We start from the raw sequence: 9,924 nt of genomic DNA on the forward strand, positions 1-9,924 counted from the left end.
ATTAGCATAATTACAATGCCCTCTTCTGGTAATGGAAGGTAAAACATAATTTATTAAGTTTCTCAATATTAAGTAGAGTAAAAAATATTTATGGGATAAGTTTTAAACGACACTGAGATAGCAAATTTATATTTTTTTTTTAAATACGATTTTAATTTACATATTGTAAAGAGATGTAATTATAAAAATACAAAAACTCATGCATTGCAAAAATTACATAAAAAATATACGTATATATATACGTCAATATAGGTAAATGTACTTATTATGATATTTATATGCTTTTTATTATCTGAACATATTAGATACCAATAATGCCAATAATGTAATAATTATATCAATTATATAATTATTACATTATCGGCTTAATAAGCCTCACACTAAACAATTTTGACAACGCGGTAATCAGAATACAGAAGTCATCTGCATTGTTGACTCTATAGTTCTGACAAATGTTATATTTTGTTCCCGAAGAATGAAACGAAACTAAATGGTTTTTATATTTATTACATTGAAATTATCTGTCAAGCTATGAAGAGGTTACCTCTAAAGAAAAGTAATAATTAATACTACTACCTAAAATATTTACTATCCAGAGAAATGATTTAATAAGATTATTGGTGTATATAACATAGATATATTTTTCAGAGTATAGTTAAGAAATGGATTAATGACGATTTTGCTAATATAAACTGTGATATAGAAGAAGAGAAGATTATTGATTATAAAAGGAAGTTATTAATAATAATGAAGGGTTACAAATTTCGAATAACTAACGTTTTCATCGTGTGGATATAGTGAATTTGTTATACCTTATTATAACAATATTATTAAGTACACTTTTACTTTTATAATTAAATATTACTATATTGTATTATGTAGTATATTATAATATAGTAATATAATATACTAATATAATAACATTGTCTGAGTTGGACAAAACGCTAGCGCGGACATACTCTCGGCAGTAATTGTTAAGTTTTGTATTCAAACTGATTCAGGAGAAAAGTATTTTTGGTAAAGTAGCTAAAAGTTTTTTTGATCTTTAAATTTTTCTTTTTTATACCAAATATCTATATAATTAGTTATTATTTGATGGGGTCCTTATTAATTTAATATTTAATAAGGACTACTATTTCAACAATAGTTACTATAAATTCATATAAACTGTTTTCCATATGTATAACTTTGTACTTATTATTTAATAAAAATTATTAACAATATATTTGTATAAGTTGCTCTTCTATGTAAATAGAAATTTAAAATATAGTTATTTGAAGCGAGGCAATCTATTGAACTCAAATACGAGCATTGAGTTAAAATATTCGACTTATGGAGACTTCTAGAAACTAGAATTAACATTTTAAGATATTTATTTATTTATTTGAAATCAAATAGAGCACAGAAGTTTTTGAGATTTTTTGTTACTTTCAGTAAAAAGAAATTCTAATTTATTTAAAGCCTTATAGTGATCATCAGTTGTAGTATCGTTCGTTTGCAAATAAAAATTCCAATTTCGACTGAGTCTTCTAGTTCATTTGCGGAAGGCTGATGAACAATTTCATCCACCGAACCTTTATCATCACTTTCCATTACGCTTAGAATCGGATCCACTAATTCAGAGCTATAATGCTCAATAATATCGACATCTGTAGCAAAGCTTGATGTACACATTTCATTGTCAAGCACAATGCAATCATTAAAAGTAGTATTCGAAGTTATTTTATTTACTTTAAACCACGCTTAATAATTCTGTTCCATCAATTCACAGTCTTCATTAATGTTATTCAAGAAAACTAAAGATATGTTGTCCAGTTCGTCCCATATAGCAAAGTGGCCAAATCCACCTTTTTTGAAGCAGTTCGCTATCGTTTGACTACTTACATCAATATCCCAAGCTTTTGTTTTATGATTTAAGCAATCCAAAAATGTAATATTCTTGTTTTACAATTCTGTTGCGATAGTTACACTATCGGGAGGAATTTTGAATTACTCCCTGATCAAGAGGTCATATTCGGTGGAAGAAATGCCAATTCTAGCACAAAGAAGCAACATAAAGAAAAAAAATTAAACATTTGGTTTGGAAAAAAGGACTTCCTTTAACACTAAAATTGATTCATACTTAAAACAAAAATTCGACTTATAGAACACTTTCCCATATTCCTATTGGCACGTGACAATATTTTTATTCGAGTTATGTAGAAATACGAGTTATAGAAGTTCGAGGTAAGGAAGTAGAATTGTATGTAATTTGCTGTCTAAAATCCTGTTGCACTCTTTTTAGTTCGAGTTATAGAAAATTCGAATTATTAAAGTTCGAGTTATGGAAGTTTGACTGTATTTAACGATATTAAGTATTAAATCCAATTAATCTAAAACTATTTAATAATGAAATAATTAAAAAAATTTTTTTTTGCCGTATTGAAAATGGAAAGCAAAATCAGCACATAAATTTGTTGAATTCTATAAACTAAACGAACCTCCGTAAAAAAATAAATATTATTCAATGAATAGTGTCATTTATTTTTGTTTTTGAATTTTTATTTTTTATAACTATTTTTTTTTTAAATTTCCACAACTTAACAATTTTTTATTTTACTTTCCTTTGACCTGATTTATTTTCTGCAGTTGGTCTGCTTTTGTTATGGTATTTTAAATTTTTTTCCTGCTTTTTGTGAATTAGGTTTGTGAAATAGCAACTCTCTCTCAACTTTTTCCTTTTCTATTTTCCTATTCCATTTTCTTTAAAGTGGAATGCAAAATTACAAACAAACTGCACACACACACACACACACAAACACACTCTCAGATGTACATATAGTGCACCTGTTCACTGGAATTTAGTGAAGCCAGTGGTAGTTGCTGTTTAGCATCCTTGCCAGCCCATTACATTCGCTGTTCCTCGTGAAGCATTTATTTTTTGCTTTGTTTTTTGCTGTGTTACATTTTTATTTTGCTTTTGTTTTACATTTTATATTTTGCTTTATGCTTTATGTCCCTTAAGAATAAATTCATACGCGTGTAATTTACAATTGCACGCACACATAACGTAAGTACTTTTACATTTTAATAGCAAACAAAATCCATTTTCTGCATTCACGATCACAGCAGAAATTTAGTGCTTTCACTGTAGATTGCTTGGGCTTTTTACTTGCGTACTTTCGTAAGCAAAAATACACGTAGAAAAAAATTAAATTTCTTTTTCTGTAGCAACTAAAACGCAATAAAGTACGGGTAAATGTAAAACAAAACATTTTGAGAATAAAAAACAACATTCAGAATAACTTTAATTAAATTAAATTAAATTATTATCTTGGATGTGATATTTAAAATGGTGTCAATCATGGTTGGACCTGTTGCTGTCCCACTGAGCATGTGAGGTGGTTTTGATATTTAAATGGGTTAAGCGTCTGCTCCATTTGTTAGTATGCGTAGTGCCGCACATTTATTTAAATTATTGGGTTTGAATGAACTCAGTTGGTTTAGTTGTAAATTCGATTGCTTTTTTCAAGATCGACCTGGTCCGAACTGAACAGAGAACTGTGCCAGTCAGCTACTTCAACTAAGGCGTAATCAGATCAGTACTACGGTATCGGGAGGTGCTGACGGGTCAAAGAAAGATATACTATGAGACTGGGTCTATACATAATAACTTTTGTTTTGGTTGTGGCTCTGGAGATGAGGAGGAAACTGTATTTCACGTCATGTGTGAAATGAGTAGTAATCAAACAAAAATATTAAAAGTTTAATTAAATCTACGCTTTCTGAAAAATCTTCGCTTTCTTATAATGACAAGAAAGCTATTTTTTTTTTAATTTAGAGGGTTTCGAAAAGCAAAGAAAGAAAGAAAGGACATTTAGAAAGGAATTTTAGTTAATTTATTGAAATTTGGTTGACCATACAACGCTGTTTCAAGTACTGTCAAGTACTCATCATCAGTGGTCTTAGGAAATATTCGAGTTTCTTAATTAGTTTATAGTCTCTATATAATTTGTTTGAATTGCAAGTGCCAGGCTTAGAACTTAAATTAGATGCGATAACTAATCGTGTTTTTCCACAAGTAACCAAGGCTGCATGTTCCAGGTATTTCGTCACTTTTTTATTTAATTAGTGACACTAACCACTTGCCGTGATTTAAATTGCCGAGCTTATAAACCACAGCTTTATCTGGAAACAGGGATGCAGAAAATATTTAATGTTTGCAAAATTTTATTTAATGATGCTGTGAATATCCCTTTACAATCGTGCGATCTCACCTATTTTATGCGAAATTTATTAAAACTTTATTGATTTAACTTTTCGAAATGTTATTACCGATATTTGGTTCTATCTGTTCCAAAGCCGAACTTCCAAACTAGATTTCATTCCTGCTAATTACTTCGTAGATATGTCCGATATCGAACTCAAACATTAATAACATTAATATACTTTCAATACACCCGTTTTTGTGGACATTACTATAATTTCAATATATTTTTTCAGCTTAAAAATAAAACTTCTAGAAAAAATACACTCCATATAAAATTTCAATAAAGGTTCTTATATATTTTTTATCCGGTTTATAGGTAATTTTTTGTTAAATAATTCAACGTTTTTTTAACATTTTTTATTATATTCTATATTTCGACTCTCCTTGAGAGTCATCATCAGGATCACGATATAACGTAAATTAATATTACTAAAACTATATCTTCGTCATCCTCTTTATTCTATTGTCTATATTGCTCTATATAATGAAATGTATTAAACAAGCGTTGAATTATTTCACAAAAAGTGACCTATAGTCGGATAAAAAATTATATAAAAACCATAATAAAAAAACAGATAGATAAATAAATTCAAAATTTTATTTATACTTAATGTTAGTAAAATACAATATTCATCACCCATGGTTTTTAGTTTTAAAGGTTAAAACATTATTTCAATGCCACGATTATTTTTAGAATTAAATAAATCTGAATTTGAATTGTTTGAGCACAAAATTGCTATTTGTAGTAAACCGTAAAGATGAATTTTCCAAATTTTCCTTCACAAGCACAAAGAAAAATGAGTTTTCGCATATAGAGTCGCGGTTCGCCGAACGATTTATTTTTGAGGTTTCATTGACATAAAGTGGAGTTGGTTTATGCGGTAAATGCTGCAATTAAAACCGCAGCTCACACTCATACGAGTATCTTTTGCATATATTGTAGATAAATATAATTAATGTATTTCGAATTTGCGTGCGGTGAAAGTTGTAATTTATGATTTTATCACTTTATTAAGATGTGCAAAATGTGCAATTTGTACAAATTTGTAATTAAAAATTATTTTTAATTGTTAATTGTTATGAAATCTATTATTATTTATATATTATGCTTAAAATAGTAAAAAATAATCGTAATTATTAATTTTAAAATTTTACTGCATACTCTTCTTATTACTAGTAAATGATCAATATGATAACTTAATTATATGTATATGTTTAATTATATGTTTAATTATATGTTTATATTATATTCAGTTGGCTATATGTGACTATTAATTCAGATTTTAAATAAGTCCAATTACTTTATATTTTAATTTAATATCCAGAAGAATATATCTCTGTATTTCTAATATGAATATAAGGACATGAGTAAAATAACGGTAATGAAAGGGTATATTGACTAGCCCAAATAGGCAATTTTTTTCAGAAGCTTTAAACTTTGCTAAGAATTTAATAATGTTCGTAGTTTCGAAAATAAATAAATTCACAGCTGTGAACAAAAGCGTCTTTACTAATTCTTGAAATCCTAAATTGGCATGCGGCATATGAAAAAGCTAATGAAATAGTTATTAAATTATATTATAAAAGGATTATTAAAGTGAAAATTATTTTAAACCTGAGATTGCTGACAGCTCATATATGATTATGACGATGATCTGCCATTACCAGTAGAAAAAACCTGACATACCATAAGTAATATGATTTTTCAATAATATGGATCAGTGTTAACTATAAGTAAAGTATTAAAATTAAAAGACTTCAGATCGTAATACACACACCTTTTTAACAATTTATTTACTTAATTTAGATATTAATTCTATTACTATTCAATTAAAAACAATATCTCTAATGATGTTAAAATTCTTAGTGGTTAATGATTCTTTAAAGCACAATGCAGACTATCATTTTTTAGTGTCATTTAGGAAAATTCAAGAAATCCATGAATGACACTCAAAAATGATAGTCTGTATTTTTAAATGACATGCAACTAACATATTGGCGTTCTCACCAAAAATTTGGTCAGTTCATCATATAGCTTCTCGCCAACTTGTTTTGAATGATAGTCTGTTATCCAAAAACTTGCATTCGTCATTCAAGAGCATATTTTTGCGTGACTGCAATAACACACTTAGAGAGTGCGCAAACACTCTTATTCTTAAAAAATTTTGCTTGAATAACAACTCCTGAATGTGAAAGTTCGAACGGAGCGCAACTTGAATGACATTTAAAAATTATAGTCTGCACCGCGCTTAAATTTAATTAAATAAGTTGTTCCATAGCTTACTAATGAGTTATCCATTTCGTAGTTTTTATTTGGCAGCACTGTTTTAGTGATATATGTCAAATACAATTGTCATTCTAAGAATCACATATTTAATTATAGCGTTGTCAGTTTACAACGTGGGTTGTTGATTAACCGCTGAATGCGTTAAAACTGTCAAAACCTACTATGGCCGTATTTTTTTCATTAAGTGTTGTAAAAATATACTCGCAACTTACAAATGAAAATATATGAAACAATAACAATGCTCTTAAAATCTTCAGAATTAGGTTCTACTCGCAAAAAAATTTAGCGTCTTAAGTTTCAGTGCGGCCAAATTCAAAAATCAGTGTATTGTGTTGCAAAATTCCAGTCATCCATTAAAATCATATGTGAGCATTTTATATACTAATATATTTAAATACATAAATAAATAAATTGATTTAAATATATAAGGTGCTAAATGCTTACCATTGCGCTTCTACTATTCATTTTGTTTTCTTTTATTTAAATTTATTAATTTTTAGTGTTTACAATTTTAATGTTCATATTGTGCACAAGACAACAAAAAACATATATCAAAAAAAAAAAAATTTTTTTTCACATTTTAAGTGATGCCAATTTGTTTCAACCAGACTTAATGTTGTTTTCTTACAACTCTGAAAGAAAAAAATACGGATTATAATAATTATGACAACTTGTCGCACTGTATTTTTTTTTAGGTTTTAATCTGAGACTTATTTTTCACTATATAGTGATGTTGACAAACAAACTTATTGCATATGGTGCAGTGAAAATCCATAATGAACCGTCGAGAAACCATACCACGAATTAGTGACAGGAAGCATTAGTTCTGATCGCTATAGCCACATGATTATCAATTATTTTAAAGTGAAATTTAAGATATGTGCCAGAAAGGTATGCGTCGGCAAATCGAAAGTTACCTTAAATGTATTGTTAGATGTTCCGTGTAGGACTTTTTAATGGAATATATCGTTTTTAATGGTATATGCAATCGCTCGGTATTAACTCGGTGTTAATATTTTTATACTATGGGTAAATGAATTATTTGTTATTAAATTCATTTCTTTATTATAAAAATTTATCCATGAAAGTATTACGCTGTTGTGTAATGGCATCCTTATCGTATATCCTTAGTTTTAATTATTCACAGTTCTATTTCTCACGTTCAATTTAAAGTAACTGCACTCAAAATGTTATTGCACATGAAAGCAACCTACAATTGAGAGAATCAAAGCATATGTTTCCTTTTGCATTTTAATTTAAATATTGCACAATAAAATCCATTATTTCCAAACAATTCATATGCGCAAAATTTAGTGCACCGGAAATAACCAATACACGCCATTGCTGTATGATATTGCAAGCAAATGTGAGTGCATGTGTGTGTGTGTGTGTGTGAAAATTCCACACTACTGTACACAAGTCACACGTGCGGGAATATCCTTTGGCTTGTCTGTACATATTTATTTTATGGCATTTTGTTTATATTTTTTTATTTATTTTTAAGTTTGTTTAGCAAAGTTTTATGCGACTTTTGAGATTTGAATAGTAAAATATGAATGTAAACGAAATGTAAATATGAAAAATGAACAGCGGAAAATTTTAAACCATAAACTTAACAACTATGAATATAAGAACTTTTTCGAAAACTGCATTTTAAGTGCACTTAAGTAATTGAATCGTGAAACTTTCAAATCGCTGTAACAAATTTTTATTAAAACATATTCGTATATTTTTTATTTTTAATAAAACGTTTTACCCCTACTTCCTCACAAATTATTAGTTCACGACTTCACATCAATTTTTCATCTTCCGATATATCCTTGACAAGGAGAAGGACAAACAACTTCATTTACTTCAAGTGTAACTGAGTTGATTCTATATGACGAGCAAAGGAAAAGCAAATTTGGATGCAGTCACAACCACCCATTTTAATTAATAATAAATTAAGATATGGATTTTATTTTCATTAAATCAAAAGTTTTTAATTGTATTGTTAAATAATTAAAACAGAGAAAAGATAAATGAAAAGAGTGCATGCTTAAAAAATATGTGTGATTAAATTTTGTTTTGATTTTCATACATGGTATATAAAACTTACGAGGACTATTTGATAAGTCAGTAATAAATAAAATGAAGAGTGAGATAAGTCATCATCTATCCTATTTATAAAACTGTATTTGCTGTTATTTTTCGAATAGTTTTCCTTTCCAGAGTACAGTAGTGTATCCCTCTTTTATCAGTAGTTACAAATGAATACAAAAGTTGTTTAAGATTATACTAAAATATTAGCAAACACTGGTTGAAAGTTATTATGGAGATATATAGTCCATTGTCTTCCACGCGGATAGTTGAAAAGTGGCCATATATAAATGTTTATATAGTATAAAGCAACCGATATATTCTCCTTTTAAAAGGTGTCTTTGAGACTCTTGGCTAACTGCGATGACATATCAGAAAAACTGGTAAATTTTGGGCATCATAGTTTTGTTATAGAACGTGTTGGTCTACAATTGTTGTCCGACAGAAAAGTAGCTTATAATTGAAAGAAGTAACTACTGGCACGGCGCTTTAAGTAACTGTTAGCAAAAGAATTGGTTCGTCTTTACTGCTATGGTAATGCATTCTGCTTCGATAAAAGTAAGCTTTCTAATAGTTATATTATATATATTATGGGTCATCATTACTTCTGTTATTATCTGTACAAGTTGAGTTTATATGAAATGATGGAATAACGATTTGGCTTAGAGTTAGATATTAGACTTCCAGGTTTATTCTTTGTGACTTAGGCTAGTTTTAGAATTGTGAACAGAGGAATTTCTATAGAAGTCTAATATTAGAAAATTAAAACATTTTGGTTTTCATATAAAAGGTTGAGAGTTTTCTTTTCGGTTAGAATTGGTTCTCTATATAAAATATCAAACACAAAATAGAGGAGCAGTAATTCGTTCCAAAGCAAATCTACAATATTGTTTATTTCTATATATTTTTTTGACTCATTTATGTATTATACAATTTTAGGTACACTCAATGTTGTCTGTACAAAAGTTGAAATATCACGGAGATCTGTTTAAATAATATCAATATAATTTTATTGTTACAATGAAGTCGAGATTACTTGAATATTATATAAGTAACTGATTTATTAAATTGATTTTTTAACGTCAATTTGCCTAAAAAACTAAATTCTTAATTATTATTATGTTGAAGCTGTTTTGAGCTAGTGCACTTAAGCACTTAGGTATACTCATTTTTAACTTGAGGTATTTTCCAAACCCCGCTTTACACCTTGACTAGATTATTGTTTATCACTTCTTCCGACTAAGCAATAATTGACCTCAGATCTGCATACCTCCCCGAGGAGCCGAGGAACGCGGTGTTGGTAAGTCTG

This window comes from Teleopsis dalmanni, chromosome 2 (genome assembly GCF_002237135.1).
Source record: "Teleopsis dalmanni isolate 2A chromosome 2, ASM223713v2, whole genome shotgun sequence".
Lineage (NCBI taxonomy): Eukaryota > Metazoa > Arthropoda > Insecta > Diptera > Diopsidae > Teleopsis > Teleopsis dalmanni.